The sequence below is a fragment of the Peromyscus leucopus genome, chromosome 6 (genome assembly GCF_004664715.2).
Source record: "Peromyscus leucopus breed LL Stock chromosome 6, UCI_PerLeu_2.1, whole genome shotgun sequence".
Taxonomy (NCBI): Eukaryota; Metazoa; Chordata; class Mammalia; order Rodentia; family Cricetidae; genus Peromyscus; species Peromyscus leucopus.
Window position 1 is genome coordinate 116012563 of NC_051068.1, and position 7859 is coordinate 116020421.

At 40.0% G+C, this 7859-nt stretch overlaps 1 pseudogene; it reads right to left on the bottom strand.

Annotated features, from left to right (window-relative positions):
* Nucleotides 1-3406: 3406 nt before the first annotated feature.
* Nucleotides 3407-7068, bottom strand: LOC114698253 (annotated as a pseudogene).
* Nucleotides 7069-7859: the final 791 nt, after the last annotated feature.

Consider the following 7859-nt stretch of genomic DNA (forward strand, 5'->3'; position numbering starts at 1 on the left):
TGGATGGGACCATCGGGATAGCGAGCAAAAATCACTGGCAGGTGCAGCATTTCTCTGGCTGTGCCTTTTTTGCCTTTTTTTTTTTTTTTTTTTTTTTTTTTTTTTTTTTTGCATTTTTGCACCTATACCTATACTTAAGTGGCTCCCAGCCTAGCCAGAGGGTTGGTCAATTTCTCCCAGGCAGAGGCTCCTTAGTAATAGTTTGCCACATCTTATTCTTGAGATACAAAATAAATATCCAAAGAAATTTGTGGGAGCCCACAAAGGTTTTCTAGTGAGATCCGAGCTTGCTTTACACAGCAGGGTTTCTTTAGGGGATGGCTTGACCACATGTGTGGTCACCAAATGTTTGGGATGGTCTGCACTTGGCTGTGCTGGGGGAGGTCTTTTGCTCCACTTCTTGGCATTCTTTTAAAAGCTCTTTAGCAGAGACAGAAGGGGGCTGGTGGCTTTTGACCCATGCCCTCCCGTGGCTATCCTGTGTTTCTATCTGTTGCTCTCCTTTATATTTTTATCAACATATTCCTCACTTCCTCCTTCTCAAGAGTACCCTGGGGGAAAAGTGGGGGCAGGTCCCACACACAAATTGTCTGCTGAATACTGCCATATATTCCTTGGAGGTCAGCCACACTGTCCATATTTGGCCTTTCTCATCTGCTTAACCAACCCTATTTGGCTTGGATTATTGATGAATTTGGCACGTTTGAAGGCTTCTTTCTTTACAAGTTTTCCTTTTCTCAGGAAGACCCCATATCTCCACTCTGCCTATGCCTTTCCCATTCTACCCTGTCACAGACAGGAAAGCAGAGTAGACTCTTCCTCAGTTATCATGCCTTTCCAGGCAAGAGATGGCTCAGAAGAATACAACAATAAATAGGCAGTTCTCAAAGACGGATGATAGTGATGGGAGTTTTGCTCTTATGCATGCAATATATGAAAACTTATATTTCTGAGGACATTTCCATTAAGGGAACTTGATAAATTACTTGTCATGCTATATTGAACCTGAACAAATGATTTTAGTTATAAGTGATAGATAGGGCAGGAGAGGAGAGTTTGAGGTAAGGCTGAGAGACTTTTATGCAAACATATGAACCTGGAAACAATGTTCTAAGAATCACTGAAGGAACTGCCTTTTGCCTATGTGAATCTGTGAGGCACTTTCTGCGACTGGAAACAGGTTGGGGATGTATTGCTGTTACCTTTTCACTGGCCTATCCTTGCCAAGAATTCTAATGCTGCCTTCTACCTGGAACTGTAGCAAAGGACTGTGTGTCCTTCAGAATGAGTGTCTATAAGTTTGAATGTTTCTTGAGCAACATGATCATCAGTAGACACTCCTCTCTTTCTGAAGAGCAGGAAAGGTAAGACAGCTATGCAGGAACCATAGAACACAAGATGCAATGCAGAGCTGAGGGGTAGTCAGAATTTCATTGTATACGTTGGAACACATGGAAAATGGGCTAGCCAATTAGGTTCACAATGAAACTTAAAACAAGCATATGAAAGTTTGGTATTTTTCATGTCTAGTACTGTTCTGGTGAAATTAAAACCCAGAAACATGAGAGGAGAAGCTTCTTCCTACTTCCTATTCAGTCATAATTAATTGACTAATTTCCTCCTCCAAGTCCAAGATGATGCATTCTAGCAGGGTGAAGGTTACATCTGCCTAGTGACTGATGGAGATGCTCAGCAAGTATTACTGAAGACAGTGATAGAAATGAGGAAAGAATGATTGAATGCGTATTGGATACCAGCATTCTTTTGAAAAAGATTTAGTTTTATTATTTTAATTTACATGTATCTGTGTGTTTCTGTGTAAGTATATGTTACATGTGTTGGTGCCCTCAGAGGCCAGAAGAAGTCATGGGATCTTTTGGAGCTAGAGTTACATTTTGGCTAGCTGTCTGACGTGGGTGCTGAGATGGACTTAGGTCTTCTGGAAGAGCAAAGGTGCCTTAAACTGCTGAGCCCTCTCAGTAGTCCTGGGATCCTGAGTCCAATACAATAGCTGCTTCACACTTATTCCTAAGCACAACTCTGAAGGAAATATACTACCCTAATGGAACAGTTAAGAACACTGGGAAACTCAGCTTACATATTTAGTACACATTAAATAGTGTCTACTGGAACCAATGTTAGGAAGTTTATACACATCATTTCTATATAAATCCTCAAATTCTATAAAATAAGTGATTTTATTCTCATAAACTGAGAGAAAAAGCTAGCATATATTTATATGTTTTATCCTAAGATTCAAACCCACACTTTGAATTATAAATTAAATGGAAATAATCACATGTTGTATGAATAGATACATGGAGCATTGCTTCTTGTGAATTCCATTACTGATGCATAGATACTTACTTAAAAACTCTTTTTTCTTGTTTTATTTTTCTCCCCCTGAATATGAAGAGGAGTTGGAGTTTATTAAGAGAAAAAATGTAAAGAGAGATTTGCTCAGGAGTTAATAGAAATATACTTTGAGAAAGAATAAAACATATCAAAGGGTGTGGGCTTCCCGAAGGCAAGCTGCCTGGGATTAGTGTTTTGATACTGCCCATTTGTTGCCTGTTTGGGGGAAGACACCTGGGTCTCAGCCACTCTGTCTGTGGGATTTAATCTCCATAAAGCTGAGGACTGCTCTAAACAGCAGGGGAGAGGAGGCAGGGCATCACTAGGGACATATAGCCACTTTCTTTTCTTTTCTGTTCTTTTCTTTCTTTTTTTCTCAAGACAGGGTTTCTCTGTACAGCTTTGGAGCCTGTCCTGGAACTCGCTCTGTAGACCAGACTGTCCTCTAGCTCACAGAGATCCCCCTGGCTCTGCCTCCTGAGTGCTGGGATTAAAGGTGTGTGCCACCACCGCCCAGCTTAGACAGTTTCTAAGAAGCCAAAGAATGAGGCCAGGCTTGTTGTAGGCCTCAGAAAGAGCTGTCTTATGAGACACCACAGAGCCTGAAGATCTCTAAGCAAGAAAAAGGGAGCTTCATTTCAATGACTTCCTGAGTGAATATTCCTCTTCTTCTCTCTCCATCCATACTACCTCATCCTCCTGAGATTTGCTGACATTACTTTGGCTGAATCTTCCATAGTGGCCTCCATATTGCCAAACTCATAGCTCCTTGCACCTGTGGAATATCTTCATCTCTTAAAACTTCTCCCTTCCTTCCTTCCTTCCTTCCTTCCTTCCTTCCTTCCTTCCTTCCTCCTTCCTTCCTCCTCCTCCCTCCCTCCCTTCCTCTCCTCTCTCTCTCCTCCTTTTGCTGTGTGTGTGTGTGTGTGTGTGTGTGTGTGTGTGTGTGTGTGTACCTCTCTTCCTTGGTTCTCGTTCCATTTTTTTATTTCATTACTTTTTTTTTATTCTAAGTATCACAAAAAAAGTTTCATATGAAAACATACATGACCCAATTCTGCACCCCAATCAAACAGTCCTTAGGGGAAGGATGTGGACTCCTCTGCTGACCAGCCATTGTTTAGACTCTTTCCAAGGCTTCTAACATGATGTTGCTATTTCCTCGTGTGACCACCATGCCGATGCTATTCTGTTACCCATTAGTTGCCACCTTCACACATTCATCAATCACAAGATTCATAAAGGGTTCAAAGCCCCATAGTATTCCTTATACATGTTGGCCACCATTTAACTTCAATGATAACTTCTTTTTTTTTTTTTGAGTAAAACTGAAATTTATTATAAGCCACAGTTGTCCTAGGGACCTCCATGCTATATATATAGCCTCCATGGTTCTATAGGTTGTAGTCTGATTGTTCTTTATTTTATATCTAGAATCCACTTATGAGTGAGTACATACCATGACTGTCTTTCTGGGTTTGGGTTACCTCACTCAGGATGATTTTTTCTAGTTCCATCCATTTGCCTGCAAATTTCATGCTTTCATTGTTTTTCTCTGCTGAGTAGAACTCCATTGTGTATATGTACCACATTTTTTCATCCATTCTTCCATTGACGGGCATCTAGGTTGTTTAAAAACTCTTATACAATCAACTTTGCTAGTAGCACTTCCTATGAACATAAGTAGCTTTCAACATTAATGATGACATTGAGTTTTAAAGGTTTGTAATATACTGAAATGAGTTTCAGGACCACATTACTCTCTGCCGTAATATAGCTGAATTGCACACACACACACACACACACACACACACACACACACACACACACACACATATATATGAAAGAAGCCCACCACACTGCAAAGTGTACCTGAAGACTCCACTTGGGTGAAGCACACAGACAGGGGACAGTCTGTGCTAGTAGATATGACAGTAGTAGTTACCTTGGTGGAAGGTGACCCTGAAGAGACCAGGAAGGTTGTGTCTGGATGCTGGCAAATAATCTTCTTGACATTTTTATGAAAACATATCATAAACAATCAAGGCTAAGACTTCAATTTAGTAAGATATAGAGAAGAGATTAGAAAAATAATTGAACAAGGTATCACATGGCATTAATATTTTCAAATACTTCCCTTGTCCTGATTTTGTGCCTCTGTGGATGAAAATGTCCAGACTATCCTTATCTCCTAATGCATTTGATAGTTGGCAATTTGACAGTTGAGAATTTACCATAGTTAGATTCAGTTCTTCTTTGTGAGTTATGACTGACCACTACTTTCATATAATTAATGCTTAGTGGAAAAGATAAACAATAGATATGCTAAAATGTCAGTCAGTGTTAAATTCTTTACATACAATTTAATAATGCAAATATCATAGTAACTTTGTTGTTGCTTACAAGTGGGGTGTTAGTAAAGGCCTCTCTGAGGTTAAAAGAGAAAAGGAATCATTAAAATCTAGGAGATGGAACAAGAGTAGCAAAAACTCCCAGTGGATCAGTGCTGCTGCTCATATGAAGTAAAACAGGGTCAGGAGGGGCTGTGAAGTATGCTTTTTGCTGCATTTGCACAAGTTTGCCTTGTGTCTTTCAAAGTAATGTGAAATGGTTATTGGAAAACTGGAATTGAAAGAACATGTTAGGCAGAAGAAAATTCCTGTAAGATTTGGATTGGCCTAAACACTAGGTAAAGGCTGGCTGCACAATGAGGAGGAAGTAACTCCAAGTTTGTTATTACAGAAGCATTGAGAACACAGTTCAGTTATTTGTTGTTTTTCCTTATTTCAGTGGGATGAGTCAGCATTTCTCTCTAGAGGAGTCATATTTCCTCCTTATAGCTTATGTGTGGAACATCAGGTAGATACGGGTTCCTTTGTTGTCCTTCTGGTGGCTCAGGGACTGATTCATTTCAACTGATACCAAGAGAAAGATGAACAAATATTTATTGAGCATGGTGATAGGTATCAGAGCTGTAATGATGAATAAGGGATTATCTCCTGACTTTGAGAATCTCACCATCTGGAGAGAAGTCAGAACAAGTAAATAGCAGGAGAGTACAGAGCTAAAGTGAGCCTAGGGCAACAGGAAGGTTGCCTTCTTCAGGGAAGGAGGTTGGGAGAGAGAGCATCCTCCCTAGGAAATTCAGCACCCTTCATTAAGACATAAAAATGAACATGATTTACCAGGTGACTGTAGGGTATGGTACGGTGGATAATGGAAGGTGACCTTCATGGAGAATAACAGGCTTAGGGTCCAGGGAGAGTAACTGACGTAGTCAGAGAATAGCAGTCCATGGAGGGAAGATGGTGCCCTCTGTATGACAAGAGGAATTCTGAGGACAGAGACTAGAAGGTGAGCTGGTAGAAAGCCTTGAAAGGGCATTGTCAGTTACATGAGCAGGCCTCACTCTAAATGCAATGCAAAGTCCAGCCCAGTTTTAGAGAGGGGAGTTGCAGAGTTTTGCTCTAGAGGATGGGGCAAGGCCCAGTGATAATAAGGCTCCTTTATTTACCAATTGTGTGCTATCTATGCTGGGTAACTGAAAAAAGCGACAAATGAAACAGGCATCTTCACTGCCCTAGAGACACATTGACACTCTTAGATTTTATCTAGGAATCAGCATGGGATGTATCAAGGTCAGTGAGATATATATGGGGAGGTTAGACGAAATATAGAAAGACTAGGAGGGACTACAGTTTCTACTAGCAGGTGATAGAGACAGGCTGAGATGGCATAATGTAAAGAAACATTATTTTATGTGTATGCACGTGTCTGAGTGTATGTATGTGCAGCACATGTGTGCACGGGCCCTTGAGAGAGGGTGTGAGGGCAAGACTTGCTCAGTGACTGAGTGTAAGTGGTGAAGAAATTGGGAGATGAAAGGACTGGCCTGTGGTCTCTGATGTGAGTGGCAGGGGAGCATGATGTTTTATTACACTGAGAGAGAAATTCATAAGGTTATGTATGAAGAGGGTGAATGCTGTGTTTTAGAATTATATTATTTTCCCACCAACACTGGCAAAACAGCCAGCCAAACCAAACCAAACCAAACCAAACCAATACCCAAACAACATTCTGTAATGCATTCCTAAATTTATATATCTACTTTTGGTAAAAATTAAGATAATTAATCATTTGCCCAACATCCAATCAAATTATACTGTTATATTGTTTCTGGAAGATGTAGTTCTGACTTTATGCAACTAGGGGGAGAAAGGACACAACTATGTATTATGCAAACATGACTCAAAAGGTACAGGAAATCATTTCTATATGAGTAGTCAGTAAATACTGCCTCATAAACACAGTAGCAGGCTGGAGTCTGTGAGTGCCCCTGATCATGTGACCACTCATCTCACTCAGCGCCTTGACTTCAGAAGCACAAAGATGGGCTCTGAGCATATCAACACATTTGTTAACTGAAGTTGGACTTTCTTTGGACGATCAGCTCCCAAATAATGACACAGACTTCTTATTAAGTATGAAAGTTTGGCCTTAGCTTAGACTTGTTCCCAACTAGAGCTTATAACTTAAATTAACATGTTTATATTAATCTATGTTCTGCCATGTGGCTTGTAACCTATCCTCCATACCATATATCCCATTTCCTCTGTGTCTGGCTGGTGAATCTCTGCCACTCTGATTCCTTCCCAGAGTTCCTACCTCTGCCTGGAAGTTCTGCCTGTCCTCTCCAGCCTCGCTATTGGCCATTCAGCTCTTTATTAAACCAATCAGAAGATGCCTTGGCAGAGACACATCTTCACAGTGTGCAAAATGATTATCCCTAAACAGTTAATGACTTTAATGTGATTCATTTTAGTAAAGAAAAAATGAAGAATAGGTAAACAGAGAGTATATATATATTATATATATATTATATCATTATATATATTATATATATCATTATATATATCATAATATATATTACACACACACACACACACACACACACACACACACACACACACACAATGTTCCAATCATTTTGGTGAAACATAGCATATACTAGTCAAGATTCTAGGTCAGGGGGAACTTTAATTTGAAGAGGCAAGAAGTATTATAGGAACATACACACACACACACACACACACACACACACATACAAACATAGAATTGATATATGAGAAGACACAGGGGAGATGTGTCTTTATGAGTCTGGGACATTTTACTTACATAAAACACACACACACACACACACATACAAACATAGAATTGATATATGAGAAGACACAGGGGAGATGTATCTTTATGAGTCTGGGACATTTTACTTACATAATAATTTCCAGTTGTATCCATTCTCCTGCAAATGTCTTGATTTCATTTCTCTTGATGGCTGGTTATATTAAATTCATTGTGCATCATGTGCACCATGTTTTCTTTGCCTGCTCATCTGTTGATGTACATCTAGGGTGTTCCATTTCTTAGCCATTGTGAGTAAACATGTATGTACAAGTGTCTCTGTGATGAGACTTAGAGGCTTCTGTGTGTATACCCAGGAAAGG